The sequence below is a fragment of the Camelus ferus genome, chromosome 13 (assembly GCF_009834535.1).
Source record: "Camelus ferus isolate YT-003-E chromosome 13, BCGSAC_Cfer_1.0, whole genome shotgun sequence".
Lineage (NCBI taxonomy): Eukaryota > Metazoa > Chordata > Mammalia > Artiodactyla > Camelidae > Camelus > Camelus ferus.
Window position 1 is genome coordinate 47,334,332 of NC_045708.1, and position 21,308 is coordinate 47,355,639.

General features: G+C 39.1%; 1 protein-coding gene across 2 annotated transcripts in view; it reads left to right on the forward strand.

The window, feature by feature from the left end:
- ROR1 (receptor tyrosine kinase like orphan receptor 1) overlaps positions 1-21,308 on the forward strand; it is a 388,377-nt gene that overhangs the window by 246,944 nt on the left and 120,125 nt on the right. The window lies entirely within an intron of this gene.

Here is a 21,308-nt window from a genome sequence, read left to right on the forward strand (position 1 = left end):
AAAAGATGCTTCAGGCATCCTCAATGTGATTGGTTATGTGTGATGCTGTTTCTCATTGTCCCAATGATTTTAGGATGCCGTTGACATTTACTGTGCAGGGGCCTAAGATATTAAACACCTTATCATGTGCAGGGCAGTCCTGCAAGATGAAGAACTGTCCTGCCTCGGATGTCAGTGATGACCCCACCGAGGAGCATGGTGATGCGAGGAAGCTGTGAGAACTTCACTGTGGCAGTGGATGCACATGGGACCTGCTGGGAGGGTCATTAAAGCTGGTATCTTGCTTGTCTTCACCAACTGCACAGCTCTTGCTCTCTATGCTCCCTCCTTCCCCAGGCTTGCTCTCTCTGCTGTTAGAATCTGGCTCTCAGCCTCTGCTCTCCATCAAAGCCCAGCTCAAGCGTGACCCCTCCTCTCTCAAGCCTTCCCTGATTTCTACAGCTGGACGTGCTCACCCCTTCCATAGTGGAAAACAGCATTTTTTTTTTTCTGGCATCTTCCCTTGTTCTGATTATTTTTTATCAGTTTCTTTTCCATCAGTATTCTGTGAAATCCAGGAGAGATGGGCCAGGTACCGCCCTAGTGCTGACATAGGCGTTTAATAAGTATTTGCTTATTTTTCTTCTGTTTTTTCCCCCCTCTGGACTCCTTCCCTCCTCCGAATGCCTGCACGTTCCCAGCCAGAGGACAGGAAATCTGGGGTTTCTCTCCCCATCCACTTGGCTCTGGCTTTTGCCCATTCTGCGTGATTAAAGGCAGGGGACCGCCTGGCCCCTCTGTCACCGCCGCACAATCCCCCCAGCCGGCCAATCTCAATCTCCCCTCCCCTCTCTCCCAGGCTCCCTTAGCACTCACCGTCTTGACCACACACTTAGCTTTTACGCTCACTCTGACTTGTACTTTCAAGTTAGATCCCTCTTCCTTCCTTCCAGATCTTTAGGGGCTCCTCAAGGACAGAGACCATATCTCTTCCTTTTTCAAAATCTTACCTGTTACTAAGTGTCACCTCCTTTGGAAGCCCTTTCTCTGATACCTCTGGCCCAGAAAGCAGGTTGACTGTCCCTCTTCTAGGGTCCTCTGTCACCCTGAACATACTCAGACCATATTCGATCAAGATTGTTTCTTTAACTGCTTGCTTCCACAGCCAGGATGCGAGTTCTTTGAGCACAAGCACTTGAATGCATTTGTTCATTTAGTCATCAAACATTTTATGCATCTATCCAGAGCAAACCTGTGCTAGATTCAAGGTGCTATAACAGTGAAAAAAAGTATGATCCGATCCCCGCTGTTCAGTCTTGTGTGTTTAATTGATCGTTGCCACTTGCTACTCAGAAAATATTACCCACTTCAGTTTTCATCTGCAGATTTTCATCTCCAGTTTTTATTGTTTTTTGTTTTGGTTTGGTTTGGTTTTTCATGTGTCAGACAGAAGTGCCAGATTACCCAATCCAGATTTTTGTCTCCATGTTTTTTTTTTTGTTTTGTTTTTCATATGGCAGAATGGAAGCTTTATTTCAATATACTTATTATTTTCAGATTTTTAATTGTTGCCACTTGCTACCCAGAAAATATTACTCACTTCAGTATTCATCTCCAGCTTAGTACTTTTATGTTTTCTTGAAAAAGCAGTAGAGCAGATTATCTCTACATTTTTGAGAAATGTGGTTCAAAATCTGAGGGCAAAACCATCCCATTCATAACAGAGAGCATTCAGGTGACAAGGACTTTTCCAGGGTGCTGCCTGGCCAACAGGAGATCTGAGATGTGGTTAACTCAGCAGACTCCAAATTGGAGATACAAATCCCGGATAATAAATGGAGATGGGTGGAAAGAATGGTTTGTGTGCCTTTCATGTTCCCAGAAGTTTATTTGCTGGGAAAACCTGAGCCTGGAATATTGGTCTTGGTGGAACCAAGCTGGAATGCTGACTGGCACACAGAGGGATTCGGGTCCTGTTTAGTCAAGATGTGACTTGAGAAAACTGAGAGAATATACTTGTGTGGTCCCTATAGGAAGAGGAATTTTTTGGCCAGAATGGCAAACTTTTATTTGGAAAACCACCCAGGCTCCACTTAGAGACATCAAATGCTTGAGAATTTATCATGACTGGCCAACCTGCTTTTCTCAGAGTCAGGCCCTGGGCAGTGAGAGTACACAGTGACTTGGTCTCTGAAGGCCCTGAACGTGGCTTGTTTCCTCCTCACAAAGGGCTCCCTAGCAGGGCTGAAAGTGCAGCCGTTGCCTTTGTATGACGCAGAGTATCTACAGGCTTTCATACCAAGTCTCACGCATCCTGCTGGCGCAGAGGCGTCTCCTAGCCTCGGTATTGAAATTGCAGAGATGACTTACGATGTGTTCTGTTTGTGTTGGCTCACGGCCCAAGCCAGCAACCTATCTCAGGCTTGGCCTTCTAGATCCTATCTCCTGTCATTTAAAAGTTCATTATGCAGACCCTCTCATCCTGCCCTGCTCCAGTGAAGGTCTGTCAGCTTTTGACAAAGGTTTATAGCTCAACCATAAAGGGGAGAAGGCAGTGTTCGGGTTGTAGCGTGGCATGCAGGGCCCAAGCCCGAGAGTCAAAAGCTTTTTGTTGTTTTTAAGTTAGAGCCTTACTAAGTGACAGTGAAACAAGGTAATAGCTGGGGGTTTTGCTGGTATTTTTTGGTTTGGTTTTGCAGGGCTGGGGAAAGCTGCTAGTGATGCCTTGGAATGTAGATCTGCCCCGTACCTGAAAAATTCTTAGGCCCATAAATTTACATATCTAGTATTCAGTTTAAGATAGGAGGATGGGGAGTTTGTTTTAAAAAAAAAAATTTTTTTAAATTAGAATGGACAAAGATCTAGAGGGGGTCAAAAACAAGACTGGGAATATTCCTCTAAGATGCAGGGACCAGTTCTCAACTGGAGACCTTGTATCCTTGTAAATTTCAGTTAGAACAGGTTGATCATATCAAAATCAAGGGGTTGTTCTGATGGTTAAGTGTGTTTCTGTTCATCACGTCTAAGTATTCTTATCATCTCTAAACTTAAATAAAATATGTATACACGATAATCATGAAGTAACAAAAATAATACCGCCAAGTAATAAAAATGGTTCAAACTTTGCAGTGAAATAAAATGGGTACTCAGAGGAACCACCAAAGTCCACATAAATTCATGACTAGAAAAAATGTCGCTAGAGTAACTCTGTTGGCAGTTGTCAGTGATCTCATTAGGCAACCTACTCCAGGAATAAAAATAAAGAATGGCAGGTAAAGATCACAGCATCTTTGCATGACACAGAGATTTCATGCAGATAGATTCAGGTGAGTTGAGAGTGAAAGAAGTTCTTAATGACTATGGAGTATAAAATAGTAAATTGAGACAAGTTGGGAGTGGGGGCATGAGAAGGGTTATTGGATAGAACGGATTCCAGTCCCAGCCATAACCTAGCTATGCTAAAACCTCTGTAAGCCTTGTTGTCTCCCTTAGGATGAGTCTAGAAAAACCTGCAGACATGAAAGGGTTCCGGAAAGGATAAAATACAGTAATGTATGTAAAGTGCCTGATAGAATCAGTGTTCAACACATGTTTATTCCCCTCTCCCCCGACCTTTATTCATTATAGCTGGGACACAAAGTAATCTAAAGGCTGGAGGCCAGCCACTCTCATTCTTTGTGGATCTTAACTACAAGGAAAAAGTAGTTTCCCTGAGCTTTGAAGAGTCTATTTACATACAGTTGGTCTACTTGTAAAAATGACCTGCTCTTTAAAACAAACGTCTGGGTAGTAGCAGTGTTTTCTTAAACTCTTTTGAGTTGCTAGGTGTACTTATTGTGCTTCCTAAGGAAAGACCTATAAAGGAGGCTGTCTTTTCCTGCTAGTCCAGATTTATAAGGGGTTTTGCTCTAAGTGCACATTTGTAGAACCATTTCTGTTGTACATGTGTTTCCTCCCCCAAAAGGAGCTGCATCATTGACTGTTTGTTGTCTTTGGTGCTATGGACACTAAACCCACTCTTGTACTCAGAGGTTGTGAGCCTGATCTCAGCTTGATGCATTAGTACTTAAGCTTGCGAGATAATGTGAGTATGAGGCCAGGACCCAGCCCAGCCTAGCTCTTTTTTTTTTTTTTTTTTTTTTTTTGACCATTAACCATCATGTCCCTGGTCTATAGCAGCTTTGTTCAGCCAGAAAATGTTTATCTTCACCAAGCCATCTCTGTACCTGACTGGAGACATAGGCTTGAATCCTGGCCAATTCAAGGCAACAGTCTTGGTTGGAGATGCGGTATCACTGTTTATCAGTAACGTGACCTTAGGCAACATGCTCAATGTCTCAGCCCTGGTTTCTTCTTCTGAACAATGAGGAAGGTAGTGGAGAATCTTCTGGAGGTTTTTGAGCTGTGAAAACAGGACTTAACAGGAGACCAGGCAATCATCAATGGTCAAGAAATGGAAGCTGTAATTACTCCAGCCAAGTGTTCTATGGTTGACTGTGAGAGTATCATTTGGGGAGCATCTTAAAAAATGGCTATATCCGGACTCCACCCAGGATCAATTAAATTAGAATCTCTAGGGTTGAGACCCAGATATCAATGAGGGTTTTTTTAAATTATTATTCCTCAGGTGCTAGTGATGTTCCGTGAGGGTTGAGAATTTCTGTCTCTAGCTAATGAGAGCGCCCTGTTGTGAATGCTTTTAATGTTCCAGAGATGGATGATCTCATTTAACCCCCACAACCACACTGTAGGGTAACTAGAATTATTAGCCCCACTTTACATTTGAGGAAACTGAGTCTAAGAGAGGTTAAATAATAGCAAGTAAGAGGTGGTACCCAGACATAGGGCCAAGCAGTCCAATTCCAGAGCCACATTCTTGAGGACCATGCCACGGTTCATTATCACGAATAGCATCTCCAGTGAGGCTCTTCAGTGGAACCTAAGATCCAGCAAGTGGGGTCATCTAGTGGTCTCAGGCTCTCTCCATACCTCCAGCTTCCCGACTTCCTGCTCCCCGCACGTTCAGAACTTCCCAGCAGCCCTGCGTCAGATAACAAACTGTGGTTATTCAGAAGTCCCTTGCTATTTCCACTGATTTTTATTAAATGCAGCTTGTGGCTCTGGCTCAAGAATGCACAAGCCGATTTAGATTATATTTTGCATTGAGTTTATTAAGATAAAAAATATTTCCTGAGATAGTGAGTCAGAAATATTTATGGTGAAGTGTGCTGAAAGTGAATGCAGGTTGATAGCATGAACAGAATGTTCTCTCAGAGTCAAATGCGATGACCTAACCGTGTTTGGCAGCCTTCCTTTATGTTTAGCTAAGCATTTTATTTCATGTCAGGAACCTCCTCCCTCTTCTGAAAAGGATCGGTCCTGTAGGGGACGGGGATTTGGTATGTGCCTCTTTGATACTGAGACCCAGGCCCTGAGCCTAATTGTGACTGGCTCCCTGGCTGACTGGATGGGTTGCCATGGCAAAGGACTGTTAAACTTTTTCTATCTGGGTTTCTCTCACCTGTCCAAATGGCAATATAACTCTCGGCCCCGCCTCCCTCCCCAAGGAGAATGGGGGGAGCGCTTTGAAAATTAAGTAATAAATGTTGGGAGGGATTTGTGGATGTGACGTCTTGTCAAATGGGCAAGTAATAAATGGGGTGTTTCCAAAGCTCATTTGCCCGAAATACACTTGAGCCTTCCATTTACTTAATCAACTAGCATTTATTAAATGCCTACCAAGTTCACAATAACACATGGGGTGCTGGGGGGAGTTGCAAAGGAAAAAAAGGAGGAAATAGAGTCTCAAGTCCCAGAGAACTCATAAACTAACATTTTTTCCTCGCAGTTCACTTTTTAAAGTTGATTAAGCATCAGGATGAATGATGCCTGTATGTATTTTAAAAATTCATTCTCGATGATGGCTTCCAGTTATGTCATAAGTAACTAGTAGTGTTTAGTTGTTCTCAGTACCAGTGGGTATTGTCTTAAGCTAGACGGACTCCTAAAAAGGGCAAGAATATTCCATAGTCCTGCTTAGGGCTGAGAGGAGACAATGAAAGTCTATAATCTAGGTTTACTGGGAAATGATGCATTGGCTAATAGTATGGTCTCTTGTTTCCAAAGGTCTGCTTTTGGGTCCTGGTTCTGCCATTTTCTAGTTGCGTGACTTTGGGCAATTACTTAACCTCTCTGTATCTCATTTCCTTATCTCTGAAAAAAAGGTAATATTAGTGTCTACTGCATAGGATTGTTTTCAAGATTAGATAAGCAAATGTGTCAAGGGTGCTTAGAATGGTGCCTGGCACCTTGTAAATGCTCTGAAAAATCTTTGCTGCAATCATCACTTTCTTTGGGTAATGGAGGAAATGGTGACACTGAAAGAATCCTGGCATTTCATTTTCTTACATTATAAAAAATAGCAAATTCTTTTTATATTCAGAGCCCCAAACTTTTGCCTAGATCTAACAAAATCACTTAGGATTGCTCCCAAATCCCAAACTGCTTATTCAGAAATAGAAAACAGACCGTGCAAACCAAGCTTATGGTATTCAGGGCCTGAGCTAAACCATTTTGTTGTGAGAGCCTCACACTGGTCCAAGACCCAGCGGGGTGCCAGGGGGCAGCTGTGGAGTGTGATGGAAAGAGCACTGAGCTTGGAGTCCAAATCCTGGCTTTACCTTTTATGAGCTGGTATAGGTTGGGATGGGTCTTTAAGTTCTCTGAACTGCAGTTTACCCATCATGATTTGTGCAAAAGCAATGGTAGTTAAAAAGAAAATTCTGGGGCCTTAGCAAGAAACAAAACAGAGGTAACTGAACCAAACTGTACTAGAAGTAATTGTATTCTCCACCACCATGCACTTGTAGGGTTTTTTTGGGGGGGGGGGGTGGGAGGTAATTAGGTTTATTTATTTTTTATTATTATTATTTTTAATTTAACAGAGGTACTGGGGATCGAACCCATGACCTTGTGGATGCTAAACATGCACTCTACCACTGAGCTTTACCCTCCCTCCATGCACTTGTAGTTTAAAAAAAAAAGAAAAACCAAAATTATGACTCACTATATTATACACCTGTGATCTATATAATATTGTACATCAACTGTACTTTAATTTAAAAAAGAAAAGCCAATTGCATTTAATGTCTTTCATGAAGGGGCAGAAATTATTAATTAAATCTTGACCCAGGAAGGACATCTTTTTTTTTTTTAATGTTTTTTACTTATTATTATTTTTTATGTGTGTGTGGGGGGTAATTGGGTTTTTATTTATTTACTTATTTTTAGAAGAGGTCCTGGGGATTGAACCCAGGACCTCATGGTTGCTGGGCATTTCCCCTGAGCTATCCCCTCACCCAGAGAAGAACATCTTTTTTAATATTCTGTATGGTGAAATGGAAAGTATATGTAAGTACTTGTGCTGACTGGTGAAGTACTGTGGTTGTAACAAAGAAAAGCATTTTTTTACTTGAAAGAATGATTGACAATCAAACTGTGGCTAGTTATTCTTCAAAATTCTTGAAAATTAACAAAACAATACTGTGACTTGAAGGAAATAGAAGGAAGTATTAGTTGCCAATAATAAAATTTGAGCTTTCAAGCAAAAGTTAAAATTTTTGGAAAAATTTTAGCCACTACCATAAGCTTGACAGTTTCCCAGTCTTTACTAATGAGATAGATGGTGATATTAATGAATGTGATTTTTCTATATTACATGATTAAATGTGTTCATATCTGGAAGATCTATGTAGTTTAGTGAGCCAGTGTTTTCTAAATGAACAATGCATAGTGCCACAAAATCATGTGGGTAAAAGATCTGTTCAAGTGCAAGATAAATCAATCCATTTTAATATAACAGATTATAAAGAATTCATTGGTGTGGTTTCAAATTTCATATCACAACTAATCTTTAGGAAACTACCATTTGTCTGTTGGAGAGAGTGTGAAGAAAAAGGAACCCTCCTCCACTGTTGCTGGGGGTTTAAATTGGTACAGCCACTATGGAAAACAGTCTGGAGATTCCTTTAAAAACTAAAAATAAACATATTTCACAGAACTAGAACAAATCATAATAAAATTTATATGGAACAATCAAAGACCTAGAATTGCCAAAGCATTACTGAAGAGAAAGAAAGAGGCTGGAGGAATAACTCTCCCAGACTTCAGACAATACTATAGAGCTACAGTCATCAAGACAGCATGGTATTGGTACAAAAACAAACATATAGACCAATGGAACAGAATAGAGAGCCCAGAAATGAACCCACAAACTTTTGGTCAACTCATCTTCAACAAAGGAGGCAAGAATATACAATGCAATAAAGACAGTCTCTTCAGCAAATGGTGTTGGGAAAACTGGACAGCAGCATGTAAAACAATGAAGCTAGAACACTCCCTTACACCATACACAAAAATAAACTCAAAATGGATCAAAGACTTAAACATAAAACAAGATACAATAAACCTCCTAGAGGAAAATATAAGCAAAACATTATCTGACATACATCTCAAAAATTTTCTCCTAGACTAAATAAAAGCAAGAATAAACAAATGGGACCTAATGAAGCTTACAAGCTTCTGCACAGCAAAGGAAACTATAAGTAAAACAAAAAGACAACCTACGGAATGGGAGAAAATCTTTGCAAGTGAAACCGACAAAGGCTTGTTCTCCAGAATATATAAGCAGCTCATACGACTTAATAAGAAACAACCAAACAACCCAATCCAAAGATGGGCAAAAGACTTGAATAAGCAATTCTCCAAGGAAGACATACAAATGATCAATAAGCACAGGAAAAAATGCTCAATATCACTAATTATCAGAGAAATGCAAATCAAAACTACAATGAGGTATCACCTCACACCAGTCAGAATGGCCATCATTCAAAAACCCACAAATGACAAATGCTGGAGAGGCTGTGGTGCAAGGAGAACCCTCCTACACTGCTGGTGGGAATGCAGTTTGGTGCAGCCACTATGGAAAACAGTATGGAGATTCCTCAAAAGACTAGGAATAGACTTACCATAGGACCCAGGAATCCTGCTCCTGGGCTTATATCCAGAAGGAATGCTACTTCAGGATGACACCTGCACCCCAGTGTTCATAGCAGCACTATTTACAATAGCCAAGACATGGAAACAGCCTAAATGTCCATCAACGGATGACTGGATAAAGAAGAGGTGGTATATTTATACAATGGAATACTATTCAGCCATGAAAACCAATAACATAACGCCATTTGCAGCAACATGGATGCTCCTGGAGAATGTCATTCTAAGTAAAGTAAGCCAGAAAGAGAAAGGAAAATACCATATGAGGTTGCTCATATGTGGAATCTAAAAAACAAAAACAAAAAAACAAAGCATAAATACAAAACAGAAATAGACTCATAGACATAGCATACAAACTTGTGGTTGCCAAGGGGGTGGAGGGTGGGAAGGGATAGATGGGGTTTTAAAATTGTAGAATAGATAAACAAGATTATACTGTATAGCATAGGGAAATATACACAAGATCTTATGGTAGCTCACAGAGAAAAAAATGTGACAATGAATATATATATATGTTCATGTATAACTGAAAAATTGTGCTGAACACTGGAATTTGACACAACATTGTAAAATGATTATAAATCAATAAAAAATGTTAAAAAAATAAAATAAAAACAAAAACTAAAAATAGAGTTACTATATGATCCAACAATCCCACTCATGGGCATATATCCAGAAAAGAAGAAAACTCTTAATTCGAAAGGATATATGCACTCCAGTGTTCATAGAAGCACTGTTTACAATAGCCATGTTATGGAAGGAACCTAAATGTCTATCAGCAGATGACTAGATCAAGAAGATATTTTATATGCTTATATAATAAAATATAATGCTACTCAGCCTTAAAAAAGAGAATGAAATAATGCCATTCCATCAGCATGAATGGACTTAGAGATTATCACACTAAGTCAGACAGAAAAAGACAAAAATCATTTATCATTTATATGTGGAATCTGTAAAAATGATACAAATGACTTATTTACAAAACAGAAATATACTCACAGACATAGAAAACAAACCCAAAGGGGAAACAGGTGAGGGGGAATAATTTAGGAGTTTGGGATTAACATGCACACATTACTATATAAAAGACAGATAAGCAACGTGGATCTACTAAATAGCACAGGGAACTATATTCAGTATCTTGTAATAACCTGTAATAGAAAAAGTCTGAAAAAGAATATATAAAACTGAATCACTTTACTGTACACCTGAAATATTGTAAATCAACTATACTTCAATATTTTTAAATGTCAAAAAAAAAAGAAGCTACCATTTGTCAAATTTTGTTATAGTACCAAAGAATAATATCCTAAATTATCTAAAAAGGCCATAAAATTTTTCCAACTGTATGAGGCCATCTTTTTCTTCAACCAAAACAACATATCTAAACAGATTGCAGAAACAGGAGAATCCAGCTGTCTGCTCTTAAGCCAATAATAGATGTACAACAATATAAAACAATGCCATTTGTGTGTGTATTGGGGCGGGGAGGGACAAAATATAGTTATTTTTCATGAAAATATTTGTTAACAAGTAATGAGATTATTTTTACTTTCAAATAAATTAGTAAACAAATATTTTAAAATTTTCTTCTTTGGGTCCTCAATATTTTAAAGAGTGTATTGGGAATCCTGAAACAAAGGAGCTTGAGAACTTCTGTCCTACAACATGGACTCTGGAGTCATAATAATTTTTTAAGACTTTATTAAAGAGTTTTATATTCATAGCAAAATTGAGAGGAAGATAAAGAGATTTTTTTTTATACCCCCTACCCTCTCACATGCATAGCCTCCCCCATTATCAACATTTCCCACCAGAGTGGTACCTATGTTAAAACTGATGAAATTATATTGACATCATAATCACCCAAAGTCCATAGTTTACATTATGGCTCACTCTTGGTATTGTATCGTCTATGGATTTAGACAAATGTATTCTGACATGTATCCATCATTATAGTTATCATGTAGGGTATTTTCACTGCCCTAAAAATCCTTCATGCTCTGCCTATTCATTCCTCCTCTCCCCACCTTCACCCTGCAATCTCTGGTAACCATTGATATTTTTACTGTCTCCATAGTTTTGCCTTTTCCAGAACGTCATACAGTTAGAATCATGCAGTATGTAGCCTTTTCAGATTGACTTCTTTCACTTTGTAATATGTATTTATGGTTTATGGTTTCTTTATGTCTTTTCATGGCTTAATAGCTTATTCCCTTTTAGCACTGAATAATATTCCCTTCCAGTCTAGATGTAGTACAGCTTATCCATTTACCTACTGAAGGACAGCATGGTTGCTTCCAGGTTTTGGCAATTGTGAATAAAGCTACAAACATCCATGTGCAGGGTATTGTGTAAGTTTTCAACTACTTTGGGTAAAAACTAAGAAGTGAGATTGTGGGATCATATGGTAATACTATGTTTATTTTGGTAAGAAACTACCAAACTGTCTTCCAAAGTAGCTGTAACATTTTGCATTCCTACCAGCAATGAGTGAGAGTTTCTGTTGCTCCATGTTGTCATCAGCACTTGGTAATGTCAGTGTTACGAATTTTGGCCATTCTAATGGGTATATAGTGGTATCGCATTGTTTAATTTGCATTTTCCTGATGACACGTGGTGTGGAGCATCTTTGCAAATGTTTGTTTGCCATTTTTCTTCTTTGATGAAGTGTCTATTAAAGTCAGCTCATTTTTTAATGAGGTTGCTTTCTTATTATTAAGTTTTAAGAGTTCTTTGTATATTTTGGGTAATAGTCCTTTATCAGATGTGTCTTTTTTTTATTTTATTTTATTTTATTTTTTTAACATTTTTTATTGATTTATAATCATTTTACAATGTTGTGTCAAATTCCAGTGTTCAGCACAATTTTTCAGTTATTCATGGACATATACACACTCATTGTCACATTTTTTTCTCTGTGAGTTATCATAACATTTTGTGTATATTTCCCTGTGCTATACAGTGTAGTCTATTCTACAATTTTGAAATCCCAGTCTATCCCTTCCCACCCTCCACCCCCCTGGTAACCACAAGTCTGTATTCTCTGTCTGTGAGTCTATTTCTGTCCTTTATTTACGCTTTGTTTTTGTTTGTTCATTTGTTTTTGTTTTTTAGATTCCACATATGAGCGATCTCATATGGTATTTTTCTTTCTCTTTCTGGCTTACTTCACTTAGAATGACATTCTCCAGGAGCATCCATGTTGCTGCAAATGGCATTATGTTATCAGTTTTTATGGCTGAGTAGTATTCCATTGTATAAATATACCACCTCTTCTTTATCCAGTCACCTGTTGATGGACATTTAAGCTGTTTCCATGTTTTGGCTATTGTAAATAGTGCTGCTATGAACATTGGGGTGCAGGTGTCATCCTGAAGTAGATTTCCTTCTGGATACAAGCACAGGAGTGGGATTCCTGGGTCCTATGGTAAGTCTATTCCTAGTCTTTTGAGGAATCTCCACACTGTTTTCCATAGTGGCTGCACCAAACTGCATTCCCACCAGCAGTGTAGGAGGGTTCCGCTTTCTCCATAGCCTCTCCAGCATTTGTCATTTGTGGATTTTTGAATGACGGCCATTCTGACTGGTGTGAGGTGATACCTCATTGTAGTTTTGATTTGCATTTCTCTGATAATTAGTGATATTGAGCATTTTTTCATGTGCTTTTTGATCATTTGTATGTCTTCCTTGGAGAATTGCTTGTTTAGGTCTTCTGCCCATTTTTGGATTGGGTTGTTTATTTTTTGCTTATTGAGTCGTATGAGCTGCTTATATATTCTGGAGAACAAGCCTTTGTCGGTTTCACTTGCAAAGATTTTCTCCCATTCCGTAGGTTTTCTTCTTGTTTTATTTCTGGTTTCCTTTGCTGTGCAGAAGCTTGTAAGTTTCATTAGGTCCCATTTGTTTATTCTTGCTTTTATTTCTTCTAGGAGAAAATTTTTGAGATGTATGTCAGATAATGTTTTGCCTATGTTTTCCTCTAGGAGGTTTATTGTATCTTGTTTTATGTTTAAGTCTTTGATCCATTTTGAGTTGATTTTTGTATATGGTGTAAGGGAGTGTTCTAGCTTCATTGTTTTACATGCTGCTGTCCAGTTTTCCCAACACCATTGGCTGAAGAGACTATCTTTATTGCATTGTATATTCTTGCCTCCTTTGTTGAAGATGAGTTGACCAAAAGTTTGTGGGTTCATTTCTGGGCTCTCTATTCTGTTCCATTGGTCTATAAGTCTGTTTTTGTACCAATACCATGCTGTCTTGATGACTGTAGCTCTGTAGTATTGTCTGAAGTCTGGGAGAGTTATTCCTCCAGCCTCTTTCTTTCTCTTCAGTAATGCTTTGGCAATTCTAGGTCTTTGATGGTTCCATATGAATTTTATTATGATTTTTTCTAGTTCTCTGAAATATGTCCTGGGTAATTGGATAGGGATTGCATTAAATCTGTAGATTGCCTTGGGCAGTGTGACCATTTTAACAATATTGATTCTTCCAATCCAAGAGCATGGAATATCTTTCCATTTTTTAAAGTCTTCTTTAATTTCCTTCATCAATGGTTTATAGTTTTCTGTGTATAATTCTTTCACCTCCTTGGTTAGATTTATTCCCAGATATTTTATTACTTTGGGTGCTATTTTAAAGGGGATTGTTTCTTTACTTTCTTCTTCTGTTGATTTATCGTTAGTGTAAAGAAATGCAACTGATTTTTGAACGTTAATTTTGTAACCTGCTACCTTGCTGAATTCTTCAATCAGCTCTAGTAGCTTTTGTGTGGACCTTTTAGGGTTTTCTATATATAGTAACATGTCATCAGCATATAATGACACTTTTACCTCTTCTTTTCCAATTTGGATCCCTTTTATTTCTTTCTCTTGCCTGACTGCTGTGGCTAGGACTTCCAGGACTATGTTGAATAGGAGTGGTGATAGTGGGCATCCTTGTCTTGTCCCAGATTTTAGTGGGAAGCTTTTGAGTTTTTCACCGTTGAGTACTATGCTGGCTGTAGGTTTGTCATATATAGCTTTTATTATGTTGAGATATGTTCCCTCTATACCCACTTTGGCGAGAGTTTTTATCATAAATGGGTGTTGAATTTTATCAAATGCTTTTTCTGCATCGATTGAGATGATCATGTGGTTTTTCTCCTTTCTCTTGTTGATGTGATGTATTACACTGATTGATTTGCGTATGTTGAACCAGCCTTGTGTCCCTGGGATGAACCCCACTTGGTCATGATGTATAATCTTTTTTATGTGTTGTTGGATTCTATTTGCTAAAATTTTGGTGAGGATTTTGGCGTCTATGTTCATCAGTGATATTGGCCTATAATTCTCTTTTTTTGTAGTGTCTTTGCCTAGTTTTGGTATCAGGGTGATGGTAGCTTCATAGAATGAGTTTGGGAGTATTCCCTCCTTTTCAATCGTCTGGAAGAGTTTGAGAAGGACTGGTATGAGTTCTTCTTTGTATGTTTGGTAGAATTCCCCGGTGAAGCCGTCCGGTCCTGGACTTTTATTTGTAGGGAGGTTTTTAATTGCTATTTCTATTTCCTTTCTAGTGATCGGATTGTTCAAGTGTTCAGATTCTTCTTGATTCAGTTTTGGTGGACAGTATGTTTCCAGAAACTTGTCCATCTCCTCTAGGTTATCCAGTTTGGTTCCATATAGTTTTTCATAATATTCTCGTATGATATTCTGTATTTCTACTTTGTTTGTTGTAATTTCTCCATTTTCCTTTCTTATTTTGCTAACTTGTGCTCTCTCTTTTTTCTTCTTTGTGAGTTTGGCCAGAGGTTTGTCGATTTTATTTACTTTTTCAAAAAGCAGCTTTTGGTTTGGTTGATTTTTTCTATGGTCTTGTTAATCTCTATTGTATTTAATTCCTCTCTGATCTTTATTATTTCCTTCCTTCTGCTGCTTTTTGGGGCTTTTTGTTCTTCTTTTTCTAATTCATTCAGGTGGTGGGTTAAATTGTTTATTTGAGATTGTTCTTCTTTTTTGAGGAAGGCCTGTATCGCTATAAACTTCCCTCTTAGCACTGCCTTTGCTGTGTCCCATAGGTTTTGAGTGGTTGTGCTTTCATTATCATTTGTCTCAAGGTATTTTTTAATTTCAGCTTTGATTTCCTCATTGATCCATTGTTTTTTCAATAACATATTGTTTAATCTCCATGCTTTCCTTTTATTCTCCTTTGTTTCTCTGTTGTTGATTTCCAGTTTCATGGCATTGTGGTCAGTAAAGATGCTTGAGATAATTTCTATCTTCTTAAAATTGTTGAGGTTTCTTTTGTGCCCAAGTACATGATCGATCCTGGAAAATGTTCCATGTGCACTTGAAAAGAATGTATATCCTATTTTTTGGGGGTGTAATGCTCTGAAAATATCCACCAAATCTAGTTTTTCTATTGTAGTATTTAATTTCTCTGTTGCCTTGTTTATTTTCTGTCTGGAAGATCTGTCTAGTGATGTTAATGCAGTGTTAAAATCTCCAACTATGATTGTATTCCCATCAATATCCCCCTTTATCTCTGTTAGTAATTCTTGTATGTACTTAGGTGCTCCTATATCAGATGTGTCTTTTACAAATGTTTTCTCCCAATCTGTCTCCTCAGTCTCTTGACACTGTCTTTTGCAGAGCATTTTTAATTTTAATAAAGGCCATTTTATCAATTACTTATTCCATAGTTCATGTCTTTTCTGTCATATCTAAAAAGTCTTCGCCATCCCCAAGGTCATCTAGGTTTTCTCCTGTGTTCTCTTCCAGGAGTTTTACAATTTTGCATTTTATGTTTAGGTTCATGATCCATTTTGAGTTAATTTTTGTGAAGGGTGGAAGGTCTGGGTCTAGATTCATTATTTGCATATGGGGGTCCAGTTGTTTCAGCACCATTTGTTGAAAAGACTATCTTTGCTCCTTTGTAGTGACTTTGCTACTTTGTCAAAGATGAAAGTTGCCTATGTTTAGGTAGGTCTATTTATGGGCTCTGTTCTCTTTCATGGATCTATTTGTCTATTCTTTCAGCAGTACCACACTGTCTTGATCACTGTAGCTTTATAGCAAGTCTTGAAGTTGGGTGGTGTCAGTCCTCTAGCTTTGTTCTTCTCCTTCAGTATGATGTTGGCCATTCTGGGTCTTTCCCTCTCGTATAAACTTTAGAATCAGTTTGTCAACCTCCACAAAATAACTTGCTGGGATTTTGCTTGGGATTGTGCTGAATCAGTATTTGTTTTGCAGCATCCCATTTAGCAGACAGAAAGGAGTTCCAAAGATTCGTACAAAGTGAAAGACTTTTACAGGCAGAAGGATAAGGGAGTAACTAGCAAAGAGTGGATTGTTTGTGGCAGGTCACTTTCCTTCAGGGGACAGCAGGAGTCTATCAGGGATATTACTTCTCTAGTGCTGGCCAGGTAATTCCAGATTGACTAGGTTTGTGAGTTCACTCCTGGGAGAGGTTGAAACTGTAATTAAGTTAGGTATTAAGTCTCAGTTTGGTGATGAGGACTTAGTACAAGTGACTTCCCTTTGGGTCTGTTTTCTCTCTTTTAACAGTATGAATAGGCAGGTTTAAATGTAGAGGCCAAATTGCTTTGTCTGACATTTAAATTCAGTCAGTACCTGCTGTCTGCCATCTACTGGGAAGGAAAGAAAAAAAAAAAAAACACAACCTAAAAGCAAGAATTTATTTGGTGGGCTTACTGAGGACTTAAGCTCAAGATACCTCTGAGTGCCTCTAAGGGACTGTTCTGAAGAGTGTGGAAGAAGCCAGGATGTATAGGACTTTTGCAAAAACAAACAAACAAAAAACAGGTAGTCTGAACATCAAAAGATTGCTGCTAATTAAAGAAAAACCAGGCATCTCAAACTAAAGGATTTAGCACTTTTATGTATGTGGGAAGATGCAAGAGTTTGGGCTTAATGAAATTATACCTTTGATATGTACCTTAACTATCAAGGGCCTGTATTCTGGATTTTTCTCCATCCTGAATCCCCTCAGAGTGCAGAGTGAGGCGGGGGGGTGGCTGCAGTGGCTGATAGCTTGATGGCCACAATGTCTTTTGTTTACTGGTATAGCAGGAGACATTCTTTGTCCACACTACCATCCAGTGCTTCTGTGGCTGCCCATACAGAAACACACACTATTTCAGGAGGTGTAGACCCCACCAGCCCATGTAATAGGTCATGGAGCCAAAGGCCGGGGGGCTAAGTGACTGTCTGACCCATGCAGCTAGCTAGTAGCAGAACTGGTATCAGGTCCAGTTTACAGATTTCATTTGCACTGGGCTTGCTTTGCTGGGATGCCCAGGTGCTCTCTGAAGGAAACTTCTAGTCCAGAACCTACAGTGGTCACACCTAGTGCTGAGTGTAGAGCAGAGAGCGGGTTCCTTAGTGTGACCCATGAGGCTGTTCCAGAAGGATCCAGCTGGTTCTGGGAAGAGAATGGATTGTGGCCAGAAGCTTGTTAACAACAAGACTGATAGCAATGATGCAGACAAGCATTTTTATTTTATTTTATTCCAGTCACAAAATGCTTTCGTGTTGTTTAGGCCAAATGTTGTTCTGATGCTTCTAGTCTTTGCCAAGCTGAGGACCAGACCATTTGCTTGTTTTACTTACTAAGTGAGCAGCTACAGATGGCAAATAAATTGAACGTTATTCTTTATAGGTAAAAAGTTAAAACCAAATTCCCTGTGTTTATAGCCAGGCTCCTTTGTTCAGTAAACACAAAGATTTGTTTACATTTCTTTTGTTCTCCCTGGAAACATACTGCTTGGGCCAGCTACTACACTGATTTAAAGATACCCTGTAACCTTTGTTTTTGTTTTTAGATAGATATTATGTAGAGCTTCATGGACAAATGAACCACTCTCGCCTGCAGTGTGTTATGTAATCTTGAACAGGTGGCCTTACCCCTCAGATCTCCTTCTGTCAGGACTGGACTTGGCCAGGAAACCAATCAGTTGGATAGATAATCATTCCCTACTTTTAGGCATAAATTATTTGTGACAAAAAGAAAAGAAAAAAATAGTTAATACGATAAGAGAAATTTTCACGTTGCTTTCTCTGTGCCAGACCCTATGCGAAGCACTTTCCATGTATTAATTCATTTAATCTTCGCTTAGCCCTATGAGAAAGATAGAATTATTGTACTGATTTCACATAACGAAACTGAGACACAGAGAGGTTAAATAACTTGCCAAGGTCACACAGCTGATAAGCAGCAGAACCAGTATGTGAATTCAGGCATTCTAGCTCCAGAGTCTGTGAGGGTTTTCATCAGCCCATACTAATTTGTTTTCAATAAATTGGAGTCCACCTTCAGAGTACAGTTGAAATACTTCCCCCCAGTGACAGAACTCTGTCTCTTGGCTAATTCATGCTCCTAGAAGAAAAAATGTCAAGTGTCTATGATTATAGTAGTGTGCAAAGTAACTGAGGTTTGGAGGCAAGAAAAAAATAAAGTGCCAACTCACTGTTTTCTATTTTATGCTATGAGAGCTTGGCCAAACAGCTTGCTAGGATTTTAGCAGCAACTCCCTATGGGGAAAAACCAAAGAAATAAAGTAGCATTGACTTTCTTTTTTGAGTAAAACTCAACAGTCATGTTAACCCCTGAGGCATGCACCCAGAAGCTGTCATACAGGCCTCTGGGGAGTGTGGTTGCTGTTGACTGGCTTTGATATTTAAAGAAGGTGGAAATCCGGGAATGGGGAGCCAGGCTGTGGAATGCCTGGGCAATGGCACTTCTCACTGCTGTGGAGACCCCTCCAACTCAAAGCTGGACCCATGCTGCTGGAAGGACAGGAAAATAGATGTAGCCTTAAGGAGAAGGGCCTGCCAGGGCATAGCAGGTCAGGTGGGGTACTTGGCCTCTGGAGGGAAGCCAGAACACCAGCCAGAATGCATGACTAAAGCTTAGATCCGTTAACCAGACCATCCTGGTTGGAATTAGGGGAAGATCACAGCCCTGCAGGTATGTGGATATATGTAAACCCCAGCTCTTCTTTAAGGGAGAAATTTGAATTCTGTCCCTACTCCTTGGTGGGGCTCAAGCTACCAAAACAATCTGATGGAGTGGAAGGAGCTAGGCTTTGGATCCAAAGAGATCTAAACTGGACCTCAGCTCAGCTAGGTGACCTTGGGCAAGTCATTTCACCTCCTCTGCTCCTAGGTCTCCTCATCGTTGAACAGAGATAACAGTACCTCCCTTACATGGTTATTGGGCAGGTGAACGCTAAAGTAAAGCCCCTGGCATGTGGCAGGACTTAGGGTCCATCTGTTCTTACTACTATCCTAACCAGCTGGCCCAGCGGGACTTGTTTGGGTGCTTGGCTGAGCCTTTAGTACTGGAAGCTTTGTGCATAGTGTACAACTTACTGTGTGGCCACGGGGCAAGTCAGCTCATCTGTGACATCAGGTCATCTGCAACTGAGGATCATGGTCATTTCTGTGCCTTTCCTAATTCTCAGGCTTGTTAGAGGATAACAGGAGAAGAGTAACCTGAAAAGCGCTACCCAGAAGTTGTTACTATTATTATAAAAATAATAGAAGTAACATTGATTAACATTTTTGAGTGCTTACTTTTTGTCCTACACTAGTTTAAATGCTTCCCATGCCTCGCCTACTATAATTTTAAATTTCTCACAGGTTTACCAGGTAGAATCTTCTCTATTATTTCTGTTTTTCAATGGGTTAAATTAAGGTATGAAAGAAGTTACATAACTTGCCCAAAGTCACACAGGATTGAGGGGGCAGACAGTGAATCAAACCCAGTCAATCAAATTCCAGCACCTGCTCAATGGAGCATTAATCACTATGCTTACATTTACATTGTTGTAGGATTGCTATGTCTATGTTTCTTTCCAACAGAGGGTGCATAGTTACCCATTCTCTAGGCATGTGATGGACTGTAAAGCCATTGTAACAGGTCCATAAAACCACCTGTTAATTAGTCTCTCTACTCTCTGGACACATCTCACACATCTTAGGAACACGTGTGGTTATATCTATGAGCAAACACATTCACAGGTTGCCTATGTATGTATACAGATTCTAGAAACATGTTCAAAGATGCAGATCGGGATATAAATGTAAGGAAACAAGACCTTAGCAAAATCACTGATGAGCTCATGATTCCGTTGTGAAAGATAATTAGTCATTGGCTTAAGTGAGATGGAAAGTGTCATGATAACACAGTGAGTGATAGTCATGTTTAATCATGATAAATGCCATTCACACGTGTGACTCACTTCTCAAGGGCTGTCCAGACTTTGACAACATCTCTCCCCAGTTTTTTTGGTGGAAAATTAAAGCAAATAATGAATCACTTATTTTTGGCATTTGTGAAATCATGTCACAGTCACCTGGGTGGTTAAATTAGCCAGTTAGATATCTTGAAAAGATGTTGTTTGTCAATAGAGTTTTATTAAATTCAACAGATTTACTGTGCTGTGCCTGTGCTGTCCAACACACTTAGCCACGTATGGCTATTTAATTGAAAACCTTATTCCTTAGTCACTCTTACCATATTTCATCTGCTCAATAGCCCAGCCTGTGACTAGTGGCTGCCAATTGGACAATGCAGATTATGGAACATTTCCATCATTGCAGAAAGTTCTACTGGACAATGCTGCCAGACGGTAGGATACACTGAGGATGCGCTGATAACCAAGACATTCTAGATGCCTGCCTTTATGGGGCTTGTTACCCTGTGGTAAAGACAGCTGCTTTACAAGCCATCCCAGTGTGGGGAGAGGAAGGGCAGAGGGCCATGGGAGGGTGTGATGGGGACACCCACCCAAGGATGAATGGTCAGGAAAAATGAAATCAAAGAAAACTTCGTATACATGAATAGCAGACCAATTTAAAAAGTATATTGAACTTAATTTTTAAAAATTAAGTTATTTTCTTTGTAATTGTATCCCACAACTGATATCAATACAATATTTAAAATATTATATTATTGAAGAATAAGCTTAAATACAATTTATTCAATATTAAAATGTTTAATAAATCTCAAAATAAGCCAAATGCCAAATGTATCTATAGTGCGATTCCATTTATGTGAAATTCTAGAACAGGCAAAATTAATCTATGATGATAGACATCAGAGCTCTTGTTGCCTGGCATGGGGGCAGGGGAGTGGGTGGGAGCAGGGATTGATTACTAAGGATCTTGGGGGGACTTTCTGGGATATTGATGATGTTCTATTGTTCTGTAACTTGAGAGGAGCGTTGGTTACCTGGGCATATGCATTGGTCAGTACCTGTGGAGCTATGT